The following is a 26,477-nucleotide window of genomic DNA, read 5'->3' as shown; positions in this document are numbered from 1 at the left end:
GTTTCCCTATTCTAAATGACGAATGCGGGGATTCCGACCAAATATATAATACTTATATGCAGCCGCATTAACAACGATATAGCTTCGAAACACTGCAGAATGACGAGTTATTGTTCTTCCGCCAGTCTCCGAGTAAATTCGTAACATTTGTGCCATTCAGGATTCTAATATTGTCAATTGTTTTGGTAGCTTATAGACCAGTGGTTCTTAACCTGGACGCCAGCGCCATTCAAGGGGCGATTTGGATTTTGAAGGGACGGAAACGTTCAGGGATCATGGGGGGCGGTTTCTGAGCGTCCGAGAAACGGCGTCACAGTAGAAGTGTAGAAGGGACATATGATTATATAGTGCAGAGGTTCTCAACTTCCAATGTACAACGGGGCCGCATGTTAACAGCAAATCAGGCTGGGGGCCGCAGAACATTATTACCATATATTTGTAGCAGGTATATATAGAACTTCAGGATGGCTGACTTCTTTTTGGCCTTTACCTAAGTAGGTCCAAAAAGCTACCTGCAATATACCTCGAAATATCCACTTTTCTACAAGCTAGCGATACTGCTGTTTCTAGAATAATGATCCTCAACCTTTTGCAGAATAGTTAGCGAGTAAGCTAGACGTTCTTCCCATATCTCAACCGAACTGCTGTATAGCCAAATAGGTAAAGTATGATGACACTGCTGTATAGCCAACCAAGTGAAGTATGATAACTCTGAACTCCAGTAAATCATGGATGTGTTTAATTTCTACACATATAATCTGCATCAGGCCATAAATAACAGAGGGAATAAAAAATATAGTCAGCGTCATCTACCTATTTACAAGCCATTATCGGAAACCGTGCAGCTGGGAAGGGGGGGGGGGCAATAGGATTGACTAAATCAACGGTTTCAATTCGTGTTTATCCACAATGACCATGGAGTAGGGTTGCATTTAAAACAAACATGTTCAAAACAGGGCCCTTGTATAAAACATACTTTTATTGTTTTTTAAGCCATGACGTCAAGAATATTCAATTGTGACGTCATATTGGATTGACATTGACAATTTAAATTATAGTGTAAATATAGCTCTTTTGACGAAATATCTGTACTATTGCGGTTGAACCGACCATTTTGAGGGTTCCAGCAATCCCATATCGATATTAGTCGGCTATATCTGGTGGTAATCGACCGTAGGCTCATACAACATGTTTTTTGGAAAGCATTTACACAATTATGGCATACTTTTTTCACCGTTTGTTTTAAATGCAACCCTACCATGAAGCATTTCCAATAACGAATAGATAGCACGGCCTGTAAGTACTCGAAATTGTGATAGCAGCATTATCTTCTACGTCACTCAATGAAAGTTGATCAAGAAACATATTGTAACATATTATCAATTTGAGAAGCATTCAGTAGACCCAATTGCTGAATTCAGCTGATATTCTGTTCACCTAGAAATAGTTTCATGACCGCAGTTAAGAAATTAACACCATTGGCTAAACGGTACATCACGAATGGGCCTTCTGGAGCATTTCATGCCATTTATCAGTTGGGAAATATTCGGTATCATCGTCTTGCAGATTTTTCGATAGAGCGATAGATGATTCCATGTTTAAAAAAACATCTCAGTGAGGAGACACCAGATCCAAATATTCAGATTTTGGCCATCTTTGCCAAGAATTCAATAAGATGTGCCCAGTATAATATATCAGGATATCCACTGTTGATGTGATGCAAATGCTGGAACATCGCGTTCGTTTTTCTGGAATCTGCAACAAAAATGAACACATGATGTATTTAGAGACACAAATTAACCTTGAGAATATATATAGAGATATATGCAGAGTTGGTCAGTAGTGAAGAACTTCCACTTCATTGCAGTACTCAAGTAGGTGTTGCCTATTTTCGAAGATAGATTTTGTAATTTTGAAGCCATCTCCAAACTTAAGTACCTTGCCGGCATTCAACTTTCTACTGCTACTTGAGGAATTTTAAATACCAGTACGCCCCGGGAATACGACTGTTACTTGAGTAGCAATGCTGACTACTTCAACCGCATCAGGATTAATGTAAATCCCTCATTTAATACCGTATCACTAGAATCAGCCAAACTAACCCTAGGCCGACTGAGAAGAGGTCCATGCTTCACTGCGACGATTTGACGAAATCTACAGAGTTTTCTCTTCCTTCATCGTATAGGCCTATAGCCTATAGCAGTGGTTCCCAACCTTTTTCGACTCATCGCCCCCTTTTGAAGCTCCGCACCGATCATCGCCCCCCAAATATTTGGAACCGAAAAACAGCACTTCGTCAGGTTCCCAAAAACGTTATTCTTTGACCCCATAGGGTGTATCACACCCTGGATGTTCCCGCCCCTTTGAGGGAAACTCTGGCCAAGGTTTAGAACCAACGACTCCTGGCCAAGGTAGGTGTCTGACATCAAATCGCTTCGACACCCTCGTAACCTCTCATTCTATCGCAAGCTTGTGACGTTTCTAAATCGAAGGAAAATCCAGGAATAGTTGATAATGGTTTAAAAGTAACAGGAGGCCGGATTCGGTCCCGGTGTTTCCGGTATTATTGCCATATGCGCAATTGCGCATATAAAGAGTAAGATTTCGGCCCGATAACACAACCATAGCATATGGCTATATGAGTCTCGGGAGCGTAAAGGATTTCGATTTTACAAATAAAAATTTCATATTTTTGAAGTGATTATGATACATCATGACCGTCGGATCATTTGGTATGCCAGGAATAATATTTTCTCTGCAAGAGGTGGCCGGTCACGGAGCTGAATGATGCTCGAGCCGTTACCGTGCTAGTATTTTGACGCCACAATACGCCGTATATTTCTGATAAATCGTATATATGGCCACGCAGTTGATGGTTCAGAAATAAATTAGATCTTGGCCAATTTAGTTTTTACTAAGTGACATGTGTGCAATCTACACAATCCACTGTCTGATGTAATTGGTTGAAATATTGTCCACGCTGCACGTGCTCGTGCTCGAAAAGACTTCAAAAGCATCATATTAATAGATATTGACATTTGTTTAATTATGTCTCCTTGGGATCAAATGTATTACAGTTCCCGTGACAACCGATAGGCCTTTTGCAGGACACGGATCACGTGACCCGTAGCGCATAGCAACCACAAATTGGTTAGCAAGCTACTTTCTCGCCCATCAACTTCAGTGCTAAATATCGCATAGTGTACTGCTGATTTCTGGTTGTAAACGTTTCGGAAATTTGTCGTCAAAGTGATCGGAGATTTACCTGTGATAGATGTCACTCCTCCATAGTAGATTTAGAATGATTTCGTCAATATAACGCAGAAATTCCTGAGTAACGTAGCCGTATTTCTGATATTGTAAAATACCGTTTTAGGGTTGTAAACGTTCCATAATAGTGTCATGGTAAAGCGCAAGGCTTCAAATGTGTTGGATATCTTTGCTTCAAGAACTATGTAAACTCCTTGCGTCAAAATGAACGATTTTATAGCCGTTATTTGATGGTCAACCATGATTTTATGACACAAAATTCGACATTGCAGGTGATCGACTGCTTGATATTTATTTCAGCATTAAGTTAGGTGTGGATAGTATATGATACCATAGTTGTAGTATTTTGATAATTGATGTTGATTGCAATAAATAGAGGATACCACCATCTTTAAGCCTGAAGAGACAATGACTGGCAGTACGTTGACGTGTTGTTAGGAATTCAGGCAATGTGCTACATGCAGTATATATAATAAACATCCTATGCTATTGTATGGCTTCTCAGTTGACCAATTCAAAATATTTAGATATATACCTATATTGCAAGTTCTTGATCACTCTGTGATGCTGCCAAGTGCCACTACTCGAAGAAAAATGAGCATCGATCACCTCCAAGTTATGGTGAAACAAACTGTCTCAAGGCCTGGATTACTTGATTGATTGCCTGGATTGGATTACTTTACTGTTTGGCACATTGCAAATATCTTGGGTTTCAAGACATGGCTTTACCACATGTATACGAATTAATGATCTGATGAAATATCCCAAGAGAGCCGAACACAGGCAACTAAGACATTGATGAGGCCCTCGTCAAAAATTCAGCCTGGAGCCAATCATGATCACCATATAAAATTTGGTCATACGGCAAAAGGCAGTGTGGTTTCATGCAAACGGAAAATTTCAGCTGATGATCCGAACACTGACTAACTGTCCTGAACTTCTTTCCCGGTGCTGATGTCCGCTTCAAAAATGATATTTCATTTTGCCTACAGCAAGATAACCGCACTTCCGTAGATCCTAAACATCTGTCTAAACAAGTGGCTATGGAGATAGAGGAAACGACATGGGCAATGGGCATTAAGTATCAGCAGTTATTGAACCTGATCAGGTTGACATGCATTTTTCTTCAACACTATCCTATGATCTGGGTATTGAATGCAAAAAAATTAATAAATTGCACTTCTTTCCATGTTTATTTGTAAATTCAATGAATCAAAGAATGTAATTGGTTCAGAACATTACTAAGTCAATGAAAAAAGGAACAATTCTCGTCGTAAGTTGGTTGAACCAATATACAGAGGGAGTCAATAACGAAGTGCTATTTTACGTGAGTACTCGCGTCATTATGTGTTGAGGCTACTCCCACGTCTACTTGACACTTTTTACGCAGTACATTTTTGTCGGACTTGAGATTTTGTAAACTAGAAAGTAGCTTTGGCGCATGATTGCATCCCCTTTAAGGGTGAAGTTGTCATAACAACTGGGCAAAATAGCCCTAGTACCACGGTAACTAAATCAATTTTTGGAAATTGCACCTATTCGTAGCGCCATTACTCTTTTGCGTTGATCAAGATACACCGTGCAATGTTAACAGTTGTCACCCGGCATTATTTTCTAAAACTAAGCGGCCATTGACCAAATCTACTTCATGTAACGAATTTCTTGACTACCTTTCAGAAATTCATTTCTACTTTCACTTGAAGTACTTTTTACATCTCCTGGAAGTAATTATTTCTACTTGTACTGGAGTAGCGTTACTTCTACCCGGTTACCAACAATGACTACGTTGACCACCTCTGGGTATAGGATGACCGATCTTGTCACTGCGTTGACTTGCTCCGAGATCTATTTGATAGTTACTTCCCGTAGTTCGCTGAATAGCGCATATGCGACATCAACTATTAATGCCGTGTGATTTTCCAAATCCACTTCAATCGCAGTTGTGAAGTAGTGCTAACAAAATCAGCATTGTATAACACAACAATGAAGTGCACTGTTTGATTAGTCTTGATGGCGAGTTCTCCCAAAAGATACTTCCTGTCTTCAGCGACATTGTTTTATGGCAGCACGCCTGCTCCCAAATCTGCAGACCGTATATACTGATCGAGCCTTGTTGGTCCCAGCTGCTTCAAACCAAAATCACGCTCCACAACAAACAAATAGTACTACTCAACTGGAAAATACTCTTACCGCAATATAAACCAATTGCTCTACTTCAAATGCATGAATTTAAGTACATATGATCAGTGTTAAGTACTGTAATACGAGTACGTTACCGAGAGATTTCTGCGTAATTATGACGATATCATTCTAAATGCTTTGTACAGGATAGACATATAGCATAGTTAAATCCCTGATAACTTCTACAACAAATTTCCGAAACGTTTACAACCAGAAATCAACAGTACACTAAGCGATATTTAGCACTGAAGCAGGTGCGCGAGAAAGTAGCTTGCTAACCAATTTGTGGTTGCTATGGGCGACGGGTCACGTGATCCATGTCCTGCAAAAGGCCTATTGCGAATCCATTCAACGATGGAACAAGTAAATAATGAATATCACGCACGAGGAATTATATTATTGACGCTGAGATTACCATTAAGAGCTACTCAATATCTCCCCATTTCATTTGGGTATATTTGAAAGACATATTTACATTTCACATGAAGATAAGCACGGGGTAGCGGTGTTATGTTTGTCAATATAGCCTAAATCAGCTGGTATGGACTCTCGCATAGGCCTATATACAGGCTTAAACATGTCTGCCGCATTAGGATGTTATATTTTGAAGTGTTTGGTCGCCTAGTTTCAGATAAATCTTCGACGTGGTCGCCGGTTAGAAACCTGCATCAATATTCGTTTTGCTCATGCCTGAAAGATACTATAGTCAATATTTGACCGCTATTGACTATGAAGTAACCGTACTTGTTATGAAGAGTATCGTATTAATTGGATACTTCCATGCTATATATCGAACAGAGCGGTCACAAATATATAAACCATTCTACAGAGAAATGTGAACAACCAACTGTGTTGATCTGTTACAGGAAAAAGCTACTGTTCCAAGATTCTCTAACGTCTTGAGACATATAACAACTAGAGGTCGACCGATTATCGAAATGACCGATTATCGAGGCCGATATTTAGAGCTTTCCCGATTATCGATATCGGCCTATGAAGGCCGATATTGCGGCCGATATTTTATATTTAAAAAAAATCAAAAATATTGAAAATTCAATGCTTCGTGTTCTCAATCTCCAGAAATTGACGATGCAAAGGGTGATATATGACAGATTTACCCTTGCAGGTCGAGTTTAACTGGGTGAGCAGGCAGAGAAACTATGCTTCCAGCATTACAATCTACATTTTCCGAACTGATCTGCAATTCTGTATCACGTTTTGCTTTTTGGGTTAGCCCAAATTTCAATGAATGTGCACGATTAAGCAATAATTCTTTTCAATTACAGTTTTCTCGTTTGTTGTTCATCTTTCTGCGGCATGAACAAGTGCCATCTTGCCTAATATATAATATTTTTGGTGAAATTGTTCTCTGCTCCTTCCATATTAACATCGGCATATGATATCGGTTATCGGCCTTGTGAGTGTGCCGATACATCGGTATCGCCCTGTAAAAATCAAAATCGGTCGACAGCTAATAACAACTTGCCAAGTCGAGTATTGACGAGGCTCAAGCTCAAGCGGTCGTGTTGCTGCAAGAAGACGACCCGCACTGAAAATACATCCCAACCGGTACAATTAAAAAGCAGCTGCCATTTTTAGTCCGAAAATGCGAGAATTATTCCGGTCAGAGCAGCAGACCCCTCAAAATCGCATTGTACTGCTGAAATTCCAGAGTGGATAGATGATATGTAGTCTACTGTGCCATAATAATGTGTCTCTGCGCCTCATTCCGGTTGTAACCCTAACGTTTCTCCAACTTTCTCGCGAGTAAATGAAAAGAGCAAAGAAAGGCACGATACCGCATGTTCGGTTCTTTAGCTCAATCTAACTTGAAAGTACGTAACACCTCAATAACCTTCAATAACCAATAACCCGCATCTTAGACCACGACAAAAATCAGAGTTTTGGTGGCATCTCGCGACGCCAGCCTCACACACGTGAAAAGGTTGCCTTTTTATTATTACAGTTGTATGCTACGAGTTTACGGTCATGTGTGATATACAGAAAGCGCGCATCACAATGGTACCCATACGAGCACGTCTCAACGACGCGAATACAAATAGGGGTGATTCAAATTCCTCTTCTCGTCTCATTTGCACAAATTCGGTGCCAACTGCCGCCAACGGAGCATATCCATATCGAAAGGTTTGGCCTTCCAGCGACGGTCATTTCCGGCCAAGGGTTTGTCGCCGCTGATGTTTTAGCACCGCATTTTATCAGCGGTTTGTTGGCCAAAACTTTACATCTTCATGTGACCCGATGCAGAAGAGGTTGGCCTCAAAATGCATAAGTCTCATAGGCCTGACGTCACTCGTTACACACCCTACACTAGTTCACACCACCAGCGGTACGCGTACTACAATAACTACTACGAGTACTGCTTTACTAAAGCCCAGCTCTAGAGAATAAAATGCTGCAAAACCCGTTTGGCTGTAACGGATTTGTTTTGCCGGTCAATTCTGATAATAAGGCTGAGTATTGGCTTTAATGGTTATAAGTGCGAAAAAACGCAATTAAAGTATTGTAATTTGGATTTGCAACGAGAAATGCTGGCTCTATTCCTGTCATGTGCAGTCCTGGTAGGGAAGTAAGATAGGGTTGCCATACGTCCGGAATTTTCCGGACATGTCCGGAATTTGACTGGTAAAACTGCGTCCGGGAGGAATTTCTAAAATATGCATAAATGTCTGGAATTTTGAAGTAAGCTCATTTTTCCTAAATCAAGGTAAAAAATATTATTTTGGGGCCGATTTATGCTACATGAAGTTTTTCGTCGCGCTGCGCGCTATTTAGAGTCACATATATTGGTCTTAATATGGGGGACGACAACCCTCGCAAAACTGCGATCAAAAATAAATAAAAATAACATTCAGTTACAGAAATGAGTTTAATTGTTATCGCAATTACAAGATAACGGTATCTTCATAGAGTCGATGTAGGCCGTTTGGACAATGGACACGACTTAACGAAGTACAATTACGCTCCTTGCATTTTCGAAGTCATCATCCTCCACCAGCTCTTCTGCAGACTCTGATCATGGGCGGAGAGCGGATCAAATTATATAGTAATAGATGGAAGAACCAATATTATTGACATAATTCATTCAACGACCAGGTGCATATAGTAAACCCGAGAAGTTGCATCGATTACGATGGGCTCAAGATCAGTGGGCGGGATGGGGCTGAAAAATGGGGACTCGGTCCTGGTTATAACCTCTACCTCTACCACCTCTAGTCGATAGACAAAGCTTTGCTGGTGTGACGTCATATTGATCCACAATGTGCTCCTACCTCATTTTGAAATCCGCTAGTGGGCGCTGAAGAGCGTCCAGAATTTAGATTTCAAAAATATGGAAACCCTAAAGTAAGACAATGCCCAGCCTGTCTTCAAAACGAGTATAGAATATCGTAAAAATGGGTCAAATATTTTGGGTATATCCTGTAGGTAGATGTTCATGAATAACTAAATATGTAGCTTATTCACTTTAAAGATGCATTTGCATTTTAGTTGTTCGAAAATGTTGCGCGAAAGAAGGGCGAGGCATAGCCCTTCCAAGTCTCCCCTGAGTGTGAGATCGCACGATTCATCATAAACAGCTCGGTATTATATTTGAATGCTTTTGACGCACTTGGTCGGAAAATCTAAATATTATTAAGGTCTTGTCCCTAAACCTCCTTCAAAATCACCAAGGATTGTGTAATTCGGATTTGTTACGTACAATAAATGCACAGAGAGACTAAAATCAGGTGAGGCATTGATTAATCTGCATCATTCATTGTTAGCTAGCGATAAATGACGATCGCAGCAGGGTAAAACATTGTGATATCGATTTCGCACGCCGACGGTCTTGTAGTGTACATCGTGGAGTTGCGATGGCCAGCATGTAGTGCAGAGCAAAAACATTCCTTTACTGATTTAGCTGTTAAATGTTTTCCACCCACGCCTACTTTCAATTGTGGACATATAGTACATTCTCTCTGCGTGACACTATTGCGAATGTGATCAGAATCAATTCTTCGTCAGTTTATGTTTAATGTGTTTGTATATCTGACTCTACAATACACCGATCACTGGCTCTTCAACCATGAACTTCACTGCTTTGTTTTGTTAGTATAGCGACCATGCAACAAGAAGTTCGGCTTGATTATTTAGTTTACTAGCGAATGACATAATGAAGGAACGTAATACCTTGATAGTTTTCACACCCTATTTAACGTCCACTTGTATGAATATAACTTTATTAGTTACATGAGCTTTCTGTGAAAAAAACAGGGTGGAAATTATGGACAATCGTCATGCAAGACGTGTGCTATTCTCGATAATAATACCATGATCACAAGAGGACATGCCAAGCACAACCCCAAAGGCCATTTCACTTGCAAATCAAGTCATTTGATAAGCTTGATTCGCTGCCGGAAAAGATGTACCAATGCGTGGTACGTTGGGGAGACCAGTCAACCTCTCCATAAGAGAGTAAATGGACATCGACATCATATCTCGAAAGTCAACATATCGTAGCCTGTCGGTGAACATTTTACTTCGGCTGGACACTCGGAGAACGACATAATAATCAACGTATTGGTCGGCAACATTGAAGGCTCTATCCTACGCAAGGCTACTGAACAAAAATATATTGACAAATTTGATACATTCCGACAAGGTCTCAATATAGATAGATGTTGCATGTCTCACTACACCATGTTATACTTCACTTGTCACCGCATATGTATTATACTACAAACATATTATATCGTAGCCAATTTTCAGGAGTGCCGCTTACTTTATGCGTTTCTAATATATACTAGATCTTAGTGCCTGTGACGTCATAAACTACACGACCTCGTAATCTGGACAGTTCTTACCCACTATGATGTCACAATATGTATATGTTCAAATTCAAAAACTTTTTGCGTTACTTTCGCTTCAACACCTGATGAGGGAGCAGAGCTCCGAAAGCTCGGGTAACAGATAAAGTTATATTCATACAAGTGGACGTTAAATAGGGTGTGAAAGTTTATCAAGGTATTACGTTTATATATATCGTCTGCTATCGGCGCAACAAAGTATTCAATTATGGAGGAAGTTATATGATATTGCTTTCATAACTGTAATATTTGTAACACGCGCTATATTTATTCACTTAATTGGTAGATTACTATAAAGTTAAATATGAATGCATACATGTAAATTAGGAAACACCGATCACTATAATCAATGATATGAACTTCTAGCTCAATCGACGAAAAAGGTGCAAGAGGTTAGTACAATTCCCGATCTATGCTCGCAGTCTCATCTTCATTTCTGTGAATTTCAGGGAATAGTGGTACCCACGAAAGTCCTTCCAGTTGACTCCATCAGCGAAGGACTCGTGCTTTCCCCGCAAATACTGACCATTCAGGTTAGAATTATGGCAAGCCTTGTACCACCATGCCCCTTTGAATGTTACTGCACAGTTATCTGCCCAAGAATCGTGATCGCGATCTTTCGTAGAAAATTGGACTTTGCTCATTTGAAAGTTGTTACCTGAATGATGAATTAAGAAGAATCAATTTATTTTTTTAGCGTTATTGTTTTTTTGCATGAATCCTAGAATCAGTCAAATCATTCACAAAGAATAGTTGGTCAAATTTGGACAGGGTATAACGAAAACGACTACTAGAGCACATGACATTTAGAATGGCACACATTTGTGGGTGATCGACAAGCTAATTCAGTGGTTCCCAACCTTTTTCGTCTCGTGCCCCCCTCCTGCCGACACCTATACCATAACAAACCTTGTGAACCCAGTGTATCTTCCGATACAATGCCAACGCGAGATTACCCTTAAAATATTTAAGTCAGATTCCCCCTAAAAATTTCAAAATCCCCCCCCCGGGTTGGGAACTATTGAGCTGATTCATACTGTACTAGACCAAAATATGTGTTATTAGAACGAAAGGGTACAAATTGACGGCGAATATAATTAGAAGTGCTCAGGAATCGACGCTAACGCAGTAATAATATCGTACAGTGAGTAAATGAAAATTTAACGACTACGACTTATAACATGACGTTATCCCACACCTGCGTGCTTCTGTGTCAGATATTGATATAATATATATTTTTGCCGTTGCCAGTGCGTGTTGATGCTACTCGTTTCCTGGCAATACAAAGAGTTTTCTCACGCAGTGCGAACATAAATTTACTAGTTGTATTAGTATTACTTGTCCATATAGATCCTGACTCGAATATTTTTTTCATAATGTATAGTTGGTCAACTTGTTTTTTGGCGCATAACCATCGTCTTCTAATTTGACCATACCGAATGGTGGAAGTTTGGCGGTGTCCGGATTGATGAACAAAATTGTAGAATTACTGTTAATGATTGACGGTGAACATTCTCCTGACATATTTTCCTTCTTAATACTTACATATTTTGGTCACAACTACAGAAATATAGCATGCATTGGATTCGAAAAATTATTACTGTATATACGAGCACGGCTGCAGTTGTTTACTGAACCGCGTCGCATGGCAAAATGAAGCGTACCGTTGTATCTTCATAACCACGATTACAACATTTAAAATGAAATTGAAGCAGTTTCTATTGATAGAGGCTTGCTAGTCGGCCTTACTGTATGGCATCTTGAACAGTTTTAATTGACTTGCGTTACGTGTAACAACGAAACCGTACATATGCGCGAGGCGAGTATTTGAAATTGAACTAAGATCATTTCAAATGCTTCAATGAACTCCAGTGGCGGCTCGTGACAATATCGGGTGGTGGGGCAAGGGCTGCGAGCGACTTTTATCAACATGACGTCACAATGACGTTTTCCAACGTAAAAAAAGTAACTTTATGATGGTCACTTGAATTTCCCGACAACAGTGATTTTAACGTAGGTGCCGCGAGAGGTTTGCCGGTGAGCCGTGACTTGAAGTGTGGTAACAAATGTTTTATTCATTTATTTTTAATCAAAGGATTATTTTACAAAATGTACGTGAACTAAGAATCGTCCCTATGCCACGAATCAAGTATCAGGTCATCCTTAGTAGCATGCGTTATGATTTCATGGTAGAGTTAGAGATTACGCAAATCGATAGACCCTAATTTTTCTAAGCCCGTCCGAAAGTGTTTCGTACACGATCCTGGTGTGTTACGACCACTGAGCTGGTGGTTACGACCAGAGATGGGCGGATTCCAAAATTTCGGGATCCAAATCTATCCGGATCCGGCTGGCGGAAATTCAGAGTGCAAAGAAATCCGGCTGGTGAATGTCCGGTTCGGAATCCGAAAAAATCCTGCCAGAACAATGCTAATTAATCATATCACAGCAAAAAAAATCCGGCTAAAATCCGACCGTCACCCCAAATTCAAAATCCGGATCCAGTCCGGCCAGGTAAAAAAACATTGAAATCCAGCTCCGGCTCCTGAACCGGACTGTGGCCATCTCTGGTTACGACCAGGTGATAATGGGCAACCAAAGCGGAGGCACCCGGCGTACGATTGGATCAATAGACTGGACATTGGACAACTTCTAGACCTCTCATTTTCGCTCTAAAGGCAACTGCGTAAACTACGTACGGAGCAAAGATTCAATACGATTCATGTTCGCACTTGACTTGACCTGACTAATTCCAATGACTAGAACTCGAGAGATTGCGTAAGCCTAACTGGAAAGGTCAACGAGTTCGGACACATACGCAATTGTTATCTCATAGATTGGGCCTGTCATATTGAATCCAGAACATCAATTTGAATGGTCTTTGAAGAACTAAGGACAGCAGCCTCGGAACTTCGGTCTCGGAACAACATAGGACAGGGGTTCTCAACCCGCGGCCCGCGGGCCGCATGCGGCCCGCAGACGCTTTTTCTGTGGCCCGCGAGATTTTTCAATATGATCGCAATTACTACCGACACAGTATTGTTGCATATACGGTATCAATTTAGCTACTAAAGCTCTCTTATCGCTCCGTCTCTGTTTCGTGTGACTTATTCTCATTCTTCAATGTTTTGTCGTTTCTTGATATATGGCCGAGTTGATTCTTATTGTTCTGAATAGGTCTTCGCACAGTTCAATCACGAGTTACACATATCACCTGATCTTAGAAAAAAGCGTTGCTAGCTAGGTCTCAGGCTAAGCAATTCATATTTTGAGGCATTGTTGAGATTGCCGACGACGTTAAAAACGCATGGTTCAAAATTGCTTGGTATATCGCTTACCCATGAAATCTGTTGTAAAAGGTGTTTCTCCAACAAAACGTTGCCATACTGTGCGAATCTCCGCTGTTTCCGGAATTTAGCAGCAAGGACAACTTCACCTAACAAATTTCGAAGCTGCAGTTGTCTAATTCAACCGTGACAAGGAGAGTAACAGCAATGTCAGTTAATCTTTTGTCGCATGTTTTGAAACACGTTGCCCCATAGACTACTTTAACCTAGCATTGGACAAAATCTACGGACATTGCAACGCTAATTGTATTGCGATATTCCATCAGAGTGGATATATTTGTAGACGTAATGCTGGCTGGGTAAACGTGGGGAGAGGGGACTAGCAAACAACAGCAACTTAACAAAGCTGACTTCTGTAACTATTGGTGCAGGGCATCAGGCATGGAAGGAAAGGAGAATGGTTGATTGGTTTGCTCAGAAATTACCCCGGACATGAGACTTCTTCTATCACTGAGAGCCCAAAGTGACTATGGACTCTGTGAAGAAAAAGTTACCGTAGTTGTATACTTGCCCGCTCACGCATTGAAACAGAGAGTTCAGTTCTCTGGTGCAAGGGTTTGAAGGTGCACAACTGCACATACCGACTTGGGAACGAAGGCAATGCACGCTTCATGAAGTGATTTACTTGTTCCGTCGGAAGATGAAACGATCTCACTTGAAACAGCAACTGAAAGCTTACGAACGCTGTCCATTATGCTGTAGAATGCATACAAACTAAATGTCCATAGACGACTGGTAAATAGGCTATATAAGCCTAAATATAATAGTATAGTCCCCAAATATACGGTTATAATGTTCTGCGGCCCGCAGCGCTTTTTGCTGTTAAAATGCAGCCCGTTACGCAAGGAAAGTTGAGAACCCCTGACTTACGCGAACTGACTATAGCACTAGATCAAGTCCCAGCGAATTGCATAATACAATGTTATGGTAGGAGTCAGAGGTGGTCAAATTAGTCACTGTCGCTACTCAAGTAGAAGTAGAAGTAACGCCGGAATTTCTACTCAAGTAGAAGTAGGAGTGGTGCCTCACAAGTAAGTAAGTAGGTATTCTACGATTATTTCTGCCTACAAAACTGAAAACTGTCAAGTAGAAGTAGTCTAAAATCATTACTTAAAAAGTAGTGTGAATAGGCAAAATCTACTTCAAGTACCTCAAAAAGTAGAAGTACTTCGTTCCCGACCCCCTCTGGTAGGAGTATGTTATTTACGACAGAATGAATGTTTGGTATATTCGGTTTCTGAATCAAAATTCTATCCACTATGTCTATGGTGACAGTTAACCGGAGATTTCTGTATGTCCAAATGAATCACACCTCTGTACTTCATTGCTTCTTTACTGATCCTCGTCGGTGCTCCTGAAATATTGTTAAGTTTCCACCGTTTTTGGGATATATGTGTCCTAATGCTATATTACACCGATTTTGACAGTAACATTTGACGACGGCCTCGCGTGCGCATAATAGCCTACTGTACTGACGACTGCCTCTTGTATGTATCAGTGATGGGGTTCTCTAATCAAACTATAGTTACCGCTTGACGAGAATCGAGTCGACGCTTCAGAACGACTTTACTCTGTACTGGATTCTATGCAATAAAATGACAGACCCAACTCCTGACCCGACTTGTGCTCAATATGAAATGACTCGCAGTCAGGCAACTTGACTATTTTCAATACATCAAAATACAGACTGGACTGGACTGGACAGGAGTCGACTCGAGGTGACATGAATCGGAGCCAAATGTTCAAGTCAAAGAATTCTACATTCCCAACTTTCCAGCCGGACTAATAATATTCATGCCTACTTTATTTCAATTAGCGTTTCCGATTTGTGACTCCATTATCGGCGACAGCGTACTGAAAGAAGAGCGTTCGCATGCCCCTTCCCGCAATATATTTACTGAAAAATGATTCCGGGTTGGTTTGGTCCGCGGCTACATTATTCGTAGCTACCCATATTGTCAGGCATTCCCCCTATCCGCCACCTGGGGACGCGCTCAGTAGGGAACCACCCCCTGAGAAAAAATAAATAAAAGAAACAAAGAAACAGTTGAAAATACCAGTTGGGTTAAAAATGGATAAATTAATTAAAAAATTAGAATTCAAAATAATTACGGGTTTCATAAATCGGTTGAAGGGAGAAATAGACAAGAAATGGATAGATAAAATGGGTTAAAATGATTTTATAGATAGGGTAAAAATGGGTTGAAAATTGGAATAAAATAGCGTGACAAAATAGCTAAATTGCTAATATATTTTTTATTGATGATTGTGTCTCGTTCAAGATTTTTCCTGCGACTATTTTTTCGCCTATAGTCGCAAGACTAAACAATAACAACTGGCGTTTGACGTGTCTGTATCGTGTTTGTATAGGCTATTACACGAACGCGATCGCTGCCTAGTAAACAGTTTATAGAATATACAGGGTTATGACAAATGCCGACACAGGGAGGAATGAAAATTCGATAAACCAGGTGGATTGACGATTCAGGATTGAAGTGTTATATCCTTAGACGTAAAGACGAGGCAAAAGTCACCAAAACACGCAATACGCCGCCAGTATATATCTGAGAATTCTGTCTATTGTAGGTACAACCTGTATAAAAAAAATCAAGGATGTATCCGAGACAATACATGCAATGCCAACTACTGCCGAGTGCTGACCACAACATCAGACAGAGGAAAATACCAACTTCTGACTAGTGCCGATTGCAACATACCCAATGATAACAATGATAAATGTACGTTGATTGCTGCATATACCACGGCAACGGCACATCCGATGACCAATAAGGCAACCTGCACAATATAAATATGAAGTCATCTTGGAATGGAGGCCAACAATAGCAACAAATTCACAATTCGGTTTGGAAGCCGGCAGATACGACAACAAACCGCGAAGTCACCTCGGAAATCAACAGACAAAATAGATTGAGAAGTCGGCGGCACTGAGACACAACGAACTGCGAAGTCGGCGTGCAAAACAACATACAATAAATTGGGAAATCGGCTTGTAAGCCAACAGACACAAAAGTCGGCTTGTGAGCCAACAGACACAGAAGTCGGCGTGGAAGCCAACCGACGCAGAAGTCGACTTTTAGTCAACAGAGGCAATAATGCGAAAGGTTACGCTGGAAACAACACACACATAATAAGGACCGGTCGGTTTGCAAGGCACCAACCACCAAAAATGCAACTAACTATTAAGCCACCTCTGAAACCAACATACACAGCCCATGTGGAACAGATGGAAAATATTCACCAGGCCTGCCACGCGAACAGACAACGCGCTGAGAAGTCGATGTGGAAACAAACAGACATAAAACATGATGACCAACAAATCTAGAAGTTGACTCGCAAGCCAACGGGATGAGCAACAAAACAAATGCCGGTTTAAAGCCGACAGACACCACAACAATTTTAAGCAGTCGCCTAGCAAAACAAAAGGCACGGCAAATCATAAAGTCAGCCTGCAACCAAACCGACGCAACACATTACGATGCCGACTTGTAAGCCAAAATCAGACACAACCTGATACCAACCGACTGACACTATTCACAAGATATCTTAAAAATTTTATGGGGATGAAACCTGATCATAAGGGCCAGACAGGTCAGTGAATAACAGCACCTTCACATCGAATCATAATAGGCCTATGCTATGCGCATGATATTCTGTGGATTCTCTGCGAAACCAATAACTCCTCTATAAATGATGAAACGAAACAGAAAAGTAATTACAATTATGGGAAGTAAAACCATAGGATGAACACTTGAACAGAACGGGAGAAAAGATAAATCCCTTGAATATACCGATGTAGCTATTGCCAGACAGAGCACGCGTCCCAGAGTTGCACGAAACTCAAATCAATCTCACAATTAACGAACAAACGCTAAATTTGACGTGCGACGCTGAAGGTACGGGTGGCGACGCAGAAGACAAACGAAGCTAGCACCACCATATGACAAGTTGCTGGAGGCATTGCAGTCGGGATCATCGCTGCCCAAATAAGTGCGAACTCAAAGCAATGAAAGCAGCTTTACTCAATATATATCAAACTCGGTAAGTTTTTAACATACGATTGCACCCAGGTTACGTTTTTTAGATCGAACCCATTATTTACCGCTGCTGAAGCTATCTCGCCATCTCTCTGGCACCCCGCGGGTGAGAGGCAAGGTGAGCTGTAATGAGAAATGGTTAACATTGCTACAAGCATATCCGGGCAGGGTATCCGGGCAGGGTTGTAGCTAAGTCACAAGGCTCCGAGTCACAAGTCAATCACACTTTTATAGTTTTGTCACGAGTCAAGTGGAGTCATTTTCAATTCACCACCGAGTCCAAGTCATCGAGCTGAGGTTCGAGTCCGAGTCATGGTATGATGACTCGAGTCCGAGTCCAAGTCCAAGTCATTGTGTTGACAGCTAAGTTTTCGGTTAAAGTCTCTTTAAACCCACTTTTATCTGTTTGGTGATATGAAATGGTTTGCAAGCTAATCTTCCTCACTTTTCGCAGTTGCTGGTCGCATTTTCCAGTATTAGTACCAATAGACGAAATTCCAATACGATGGCTATGTTGCTATTCTTCGAAATTACAATGTTAATGGGACTGCACACGCATCACACTATTTCTTTAAAGAGACGTCTCGTTTCTTGATGAGCCTTATTTAGTATTTAGCATAATATTTGTGAGGTGACCTAAGTCGCGACATGTGTGATATTTTTGAATTCAATGTATTTGGAATCCAATAAACAACCTTGAAAGCAAAAAAAGCTGCCACCAGCAAATGGTATCAACGTATATCCGACATTGAATTGAAGAAATAATTGAGCAAATTTAGTTATTACACGCTAGATCCAAGATGGGACAGAACAGAACATGGAATAGTGGAGAATGAAAAGTTTATAGTTTCAAAGAGTCGATTTGACGTATCTCAGTTACAGTATACACTAGTTAATTGGGTGTGGCACAACGTTGAAATTAAACTATGCATCTTCAGGTCAAGTGCAAGGACACTACAAATAGCCTCACATTTCGGAAAATATTCAGTCACCTCCATACTGGGTCCATGTCGCCACGGTGTCATGGCATGAGTTTCGCTCGGAATATTGCGATGTTAACATATCCATATCCATAAACTACCTTCTACTTTACAAAATACGACGTGCAACGAAGTAAATGAAAACTTCAAGTAGACGCGAGAGTGAAGGTATAGTCAAGTAACATATCCAATTGAGTAGTGCAAGTATACTCGAGGCCCACTTTAGTATTCCTGAAACGTGGTGCTTGATTATTACTTCTTGATGTTTCGTCGTTGATCTCTCGGCGATTGAGAAAGCGAAAGGTATACTTACTACTAGGGCATGGATGGGCAACCGGCGGTCCAACAGCAGTTACGGTCAGGCCAGCAAAGCGAATTTGTGTGGCGCACGGTAGAACTCATATTCACACGCTCAGCTGAATGTAAGAGTTTCTTATTCACGTCCTCGTTGTACAAAAGTAATTTAACGATATCGAAGCAACATAATATCTAAATTTTAAATACAATTTAGATTTTCTAACATCTTCACGCTATTGATATGTTACTATTGAAATACGTTGTTTATTTCCATTGATTAGCACAACAACTGCGTAATCACAAGAAAGGTAACGACGTCGCGCAGATTTGACTCATCCGAAGTCTATATTCGACATATTGATTAATGTATTGTCGATATACTACCATTGAAATATACAAAGTTGCATATTGATTAACACAGCAACCACGCTAACCACAGACAAAGGCAACAACATTGCGCAACTTTGGCCTGCCCGAGGGTTATCACACGTCCTAATAATAAAGAGGATTTGTCCACTTTGACATTTTTGAAAATGTCCTCGGAGGACGCCTAAACGTCCTACTTTTCTGAGGATTTGTCCTCTTTTTGAAAATTTTGGTAACCCTAGCCTACCCTAAATCTATTTATGTCATATTGTCGATCGCCTCCTATTCGAATTACTGTATTCAACGTACCTGCATAATATTCACTTGCATAGCAGATAGAGTCGTGTTTTTACCTCTTTCCCTCTTTCTCTTCCGACAGCTTGTCGGCGACCGTGCAGCCGTGTTGACGAGATATCCAGTAAAACTAGTCGCGTTGTTACGATGGCTACGGAGTCGGTTCACTTCACCACCGACTCCAACTCTTAGACTTCGACTCGAATATGTATGGAGTCGATTATTCAATATACCAACCAATTCCTACCCCAGCTCCGACTCCGAATATATTCTCGATAGCACTCCAACTCCGACATTGAAGGACGATTCAATGGAAGTATTTCTTACCAAAATTATCAACATTTGTTAAAAATGTGCTGGATCATACACGCATCTTTCAATCTACTCAGAATTGTTTCGCGGGCAGGATGGAATCATCTGGCGGGCCGGATGTTTGACACCCCTGCACTAAGGTCAGCACCACTGTTTTGTTGCTCGTTTACTCAGTCGCGCCCAGTTATAATCCAAAAGGCAATGCAAAACTAGAAGATACTGGCACATGGCGGACAGTTGTTTACGTGAAACTTCTGCAATATTCACAAGCACCAAAAGTGTCGCAACTACGATCTTTGGGCTACGCAGAAGCCGTATTGGAAACTTCATGACGGCGACTGGTATTGACATTGCTCAGTGATTGCTAATTAGTTTCTTGGCAAGCGAATCAACCTATTTTCAGAACACAACAAATCGAACCAAGCGAAACAAATTAAATTTGTGCCCGATATCTTCAATAACTGCAACGTCATTTTGGTACCATTTGAGAACATGGTTGGATTTTGAAGTATGGTTGCAGGTTGGATTCGGAAGCGCGAAATGTGTTTCACCCAACTTGGGCTCCGACTCGAAAGGGCCTCGCAAAAACCTGCGACTTCGACCGCGTCCAACTAACTTCTAACTTCGACTCAAAAGCACTGTGTGACAAGTGAACTATAGATGGTAACGCCGTCAATTTTTACCCGATGACAAGTGAAACTACATCGATTTCCAGGCCCTGCCAAAACTACTGAAGTAAGTGATGGTAGAACATTACGAAAGCTCGAAAGGCCAAGGGCTAATAACACTACAAGTAGGTCTCACTTTGGAAAATATACCAAGTCACCGGGGTTAATTCACGCGGCTTTTATGGCAGTTTCACTCGTAATAGTGATGCAAACCCATTCTAAATTACTTTTCTTTTTCAATTTCGAAAGTGCAAAAAGTAAGTAGTTCGCCTCCACGTAACAAACTTGAAGGAGATTTAGTTTGAAAACAAACCACTTGAGTGAAAAGTGGCAATAGAGGTAAAACTTACTTAACCGAAAATGTACGAGAAGATCGATACGCACCTCCTGATTCGAAATGCAACGAGTGTACAGGAATTAGTGCGGAGCGGATCGACAAATTCTCTGGTCCGGCTCCGATCCGGTTGTGAAATTCTCTGGTCCGGCTCCGGCCGCATCAGGAAAAGTACCGATCCGGCTCTAATCCGGTTCCGGCCAAAAATGAAAAAGTCCGGCCAGAAATCCGGCTCTACTCGGTACTACTCGGGGGGGGGGGGGGGGGGGTTCCGTGAATTGATAAAAATACCTCGTTTATGTTCACACTGGGTTGGTGGTTATTTACGTGTGGTTGGTTGGTAGTTATAGTTATAAAAGTTATGCTTATCCATACAGATTCTGGCCGGATCAAAAAAGTAGTGATCCGGCTCCGATCCGGCTCCGGCCGTACCAAAAAAAAAATACTGATCCGGCTCCGATCCGATCCGGTCAAAATTGTAAAAATCCGGCCGGATATCCAATCCGGCTCCGGTCCATGATCCGCACTAACAGGAATGCGTGACGAGACTGCACAAAAACTGGTAATCCACACACATTACCATGCAACATATCAACAACCATGCAATCAATAAATCACAAAGCTGGCAAGCAGTGAAAGCGCATGCATATGATTAGGCCTACCTGTCTTGAATACGCTATTCTTGCATAGGTCTGCGTTCTCTATATGCCAACTCGCTTGCAACTAAATTCCTCTTACTAATCGCGAGTCTGAAACTGTCTACTGCAGTTTCGTAGAGAATCTCCAGCAACGATTAGAAATTTACAGTAGCCGTAACTCGGAGATAATAGAAATCAGCCTAACACGAAGATACCATGTGATTCCATATAATGCCATGTCGTTGATATCATTGCAAGCAACGGATATTGTTTGTTACTATGACCGAATTGTAGGATTGAACATGAAATGTTATCAAAATAACGACAAGTATTACTATTCCTATTCAATAATCTTTTTCATATCTGAAACCAATCCAACGTGTAGTCTTATTGGTATACATCCAATGAACAAATCAATATCTGAATCCCCCTGTAATAGCTTTAACCGGTACTTTCGTTGACAACAAATTAAGACTTACGCAGAGACGTGTCTTACCATCAGCCGTTGCATCATCCAGACTCTCCACATCATGCGACGAACCTACTCCTGCCGATTTCGACGCCGCGCGCGACAGTTCGACCGATTAGGAATTTTATCAAGTATACAAGTTTTGTGTAACAGACAGTGATTACAGACCGCGTCGCACCATGCCTTTTTAGGCGCCACTGAATTGCACAACACTAATAATATACAACACCTAATTATGAAGCACTTATTACACAGAACAAATAATGCAACGCTAACAATACAATGCGGCGGGCCTGCGTTCTAGCAGCCGTCTCCCTCGCCACTTTCTACGCCTTCGTGGCGAGCTATGCTAAAGTGCTGACTACATAACCAATTCAGCGCCAACATGCAACGGCAATCAATGATGTATTGACATGGTCAGATATGTCGGTACATCATTGGTTTTGATTGGGTGTCCGTGATTGCAATAAAACTGTCTACATCACTCATACTCCCTCTCTGTCGCTATCTATCGTTCACTCTTGCAACTACTTCTCGGCGTTACTACTTCCGATTATATCCCAGTTTCTTCGACCGATGCCTCACGTTTGTTTATAGTGCACCCTGAGCACAGCGACGTAGCCAGGACGGTTTAGCAACACCCCGATTTACTTTCAATATTAGACAACGCTATTGAACTCAATCGATTATTGGCCAATGGCCATGGCCACATGTAGTAATAGTAATCTCCGAAATCCAATTGAAGCTCAAAAAGACCCCAAAATCACTTTGAATTTTAGATGCCGCTATAAGAGCTGTAGTCACCGAAAGCCAATTGTACCCCTTCAAATATCTGGTTCTGGCTACGCGCGTGTTGGGGCGTGGCCTAAGTGATCACACAGCATGCAAGGTTACTCACGGCTGACGGAATCCATCCGCAAATCCCACCCTGAGCTACGGCCTGTCTTTCTGCCAATCCATAAACTAACTATGCTGTAAATAGCCAGAAGTCAGTAGACGTAAGTTCAATGACTAATCAACACACGTGTGATGCTTGAGAATCGGGACTAGGTTACGGACGATACAGAATCATAAATTGTAGCCAATACTGAACGCTCGAAACTCACTACTGCTACTTGTGCCGCTTTCACTATTGCTCTGCAAGAAAGAATGGTAAATAGCATTCTTGTATCAACGTACATATTCAAATCGAATCAGGAGCTACGAATCATTTGATATAGCAATCGCCACAAGCGCCTACCATCCTGGTCAATTTGGCGACTGACATCAACGGATATTTACACATTGTCACCGCTTACTGACAAACGCATTCAACGGCTCCACTCCTGGATCCTATCCCACTGATTATGATACCCACGCGGCAGGTTTTTCTTGATTACAGGGACACTTGACAGTGGCGCCTGTATTCAATAGAATGGGATTTTCACGACTCCTCACGCTGGGAATGGATCTCTACCGCTGTAACACGGATATTTACATTTGTATTCGCATCATTTATAACTTGCCTTAAATTCTCGAAAACACCCTCTCCATCAACTCTACCGGTGAATCTAATCACATGGGCTGAGAAAGGTTTTTGTTTGTTAGTAATATGTAAAACTACAAATATTATTGACGGAATTCATTAATGAATTTGAAAATATATGCACAGTTCCGTACTATTTCCAGTGCCCACTGCCCACTCGTGATTTCGGCTCGTATAGTAAGCCTATACCATTAAATAGACGAGTCCGGAGTTCACCGGAAATATACATAGACACAGTCAATGCAACATGGTTATTTGTCGCCCAGCTCGTTCGTACGAATATGCCCAGGAATGCGGCTGTAGGCTACACGAGTAGTCGAAATGCGGCCGTGAATGGCGAAAAGTTTGGCCACCCCTGGCGTAAAAGTGGGCTATTTATATTTTATCTACACATAGTAGAAATGTGTCAGAAGTTAATATGGTTTTGATGCTGTCAGCATTGTGTGTCCAGGAACTGACCCAAAAGTGGAATTAGCAAATCTATGAACGGATCGCTGCTCACCGATTTCCATTTCAATCCCTTTTTCAAGTATCGGACAACCGACTTTCATCGCTATAGTTATACTATGCTACAATAAAGTCTCGCCACTCACAGTTTCTGACTCGTGTACGATTTCGTCAAAGCAATGCTGGGTTGGTTTTAAACAAGCATATAGATTATCTCCATGTCCTCGCTATATAATAAAACACCAGTATTGTGTTTTGGTTTATAATCCAAATTTTATATAGTGCGGCCCGCTAATGGATCCAGACGTTGAATGCGGCCCGCGAGCTCAAAAGTTTGCCCACCCGTGGCCTAGGCGATGTAAAGAGGAGGCATGCACACTGAATGAAAGTAAGGAAGATAGTAATAGAAAAAGAAGGCGACAATAAAGAGGGCGGAATGTCATGGGAAGCGAGATCGATAGGTCAGTCGTGGTCCGGTAATCTTGAGGATGGACTGTATTTATTTACTATCTTCTTTTACTTTTCATTCAGTGTGCACTGTGCAGTGTACAGTGTGCATGCCTCCTCTTTACATCGCCTGGGCCAAGGTGGGTGTCTGGTTCCATAGACTACTCCAAGTCGCTTCGTCACTTCCCTATCTTTTCATTGTATCGCATTTTTGTGGTGCATTGAACTGATAAAAATTGCTAATAAAATAAACCAATGATGATAATGAAGATAAAGAAGTCATTGGAAGTTTCGGGCAGTGACCGTGGTGTAACTTATATATACGGAAATTAGCTATTCTAATACCGCATACATCATTTATGTTTATGATACAGAATCTTTGGAGCAGCGACTTAATTGTTGGACGCTCAGTGGCGGATATTAACATCATCATCTTTTTATTAAAATTTTGATCCAATCAATACACCACAAGATCGGTTTCGGGTTATTAGCATTTTGTTATCAGTTCAAATACACCACAAAATTGCGATAGAATGCAATGAAAAGATAGGAAGGTGTCGAAACGACTAGGAGTAGTCTTTGAATATATCACACCCGCCTAGGCGTTGTAAAGAGGAGGCATATACACACTGAATGAAAAGTAAAAGAAGATATTTATTATTAAAAGCAATCGACATTATGAGGTGGTAGGCTATGTCAAGGAAGGCGAGATTGAAAGGTCAGGTCAGGGTCCGGTAATTTTGATGGCGGAGTAGTAGGCCTAGGCCTATTCATTTAGTAGAAATTGCTTGTATTTCGACTTGAACGTGGACATGGACATGGACAATGGACATGGACAATGGGCATGGACCTCATTTTGTCGCTTGCGTCTTATATTCTCTGCATTACTGTACTTTTCATTCAGTGTGCAATAGTGCATGCCTTTTACTTCGCCTATGCTAAGGTGGGTGTCTGATATTAAAGGCTACTTCAAGTTGTTTCGACACCTTCCTATCTTTTCATTGTATCGCAGTCTCGTGATGTTTTGAAACGATGAAAATATTTATAAACCTGATTGATTGATTGATTGATTGACTGTTGCGATATAATGAAAAGATAGGAGCATAGCAATTTACAACGTAGCTACGTTGTAAATTGCTATGATTGGAGGGTGCCGAAACCACTTGGAGTAGTCTTTTATTGAGATACCCACCTTGGCCTACTGCATGTAAGTAAGAGGCATGCACACTGGATTCAAGAAAGGATGACATACAAGCAACCGACGAAAATGAATGCTGCATGAGTGCATGTGTCGTTAGGCGAAGTCGATATGTCAGATTGCGGTCCGGTAATCTTGCAGGCTGATCAGTGGAAGTACAGTGGCGGGTATTATCACATATCTGAAGTTGGTCGAGTTCATAGAATTAAGACATTAATGGATAGTAAATAGCATTGAGGATGCGCTATTGTTGGGAGACCCGGATGTACTCTTCATCTAGTAAAATGAGTGATGCTGACGTGTTGACATAGTATGGAAATAATTCAAGCGTATCGTAAAGTAAAATATTATCGGTTGCTTACGTAGCCGGACTTTACCTGGCTGTTGGCAAGCTCGGCACGCGGGTTAAGTTCTGATTATGATCGTTGCACGTACAATGTACACATGCGTTGGGAATATACATTCTACCTCAGCGCTACTCGACTATTTATAGCAGGGGTTCAGTTACAAAAGATTAAGTTTGCTTAGTAGGTACGGTACGTTATAAGCTCAAATTAAATACGGTAATTACAGTCTATACCAGGGGTTCTCAACCCGCGGCCCGCGGGCCGCATGCGGCCCGCAGACGTTTGTTTTGCGGCCCGCGACATCTTTCATTATGAACGCAATGACTATATACTGGCACGGTATTTTCACATATTAATTTATTTACTTAGCTCTCTTGTCGCACCGTCTCTGTTTAGTTTGAATACTCATTCTTTGATGTGTTCTGGTCTCTTGATAT

At 41.2% G+C, this 26,477-nt stretch overlaps 1 protein-coding gene and 1 long non-coding RNA gene across 2 annotated transcripts in view; one reads left to right on the top strand and one right to left on the bottom strand.

The window, feature by feature from the left end:
- LOC145444551 (ficolin-2-like) overlaps window positions 1–26,477 on the bottom strand; it is a 207,159-nt gene that overhangs the window by 86,467 nt on the left and 94,215 nt on the right. The window lies entirely within an intron of this gene.
- On the top strand, window positions 3,688–5,218 carry LOC145444113 (uncharacterized). Its single transcript, XR_013916613.1, has 2 exons — window positions 3,688–4,972; window positions 5,020–5,218. It is a non-coding gene; the product is annotated as an uncharacterized LOC145444113 (long non-coding RNA).

This window comes from Botryllus schlosseri, chromosome 8, assembly GCF_051294905.1.
Source record: "Botryllus schlosseri isolate E-star chromosome 8, Bs_hap1, whole genome shotgun sequence".
NCBI lineage: Eukaryota > Metazoa > Chordata > Ascidiacea > Stolidobranchia > Styelidae > Botryllus > Botryllus schlosseri.
This window is presented reverse-complemented; position numbering and strand designations above follow the sequence as displayed.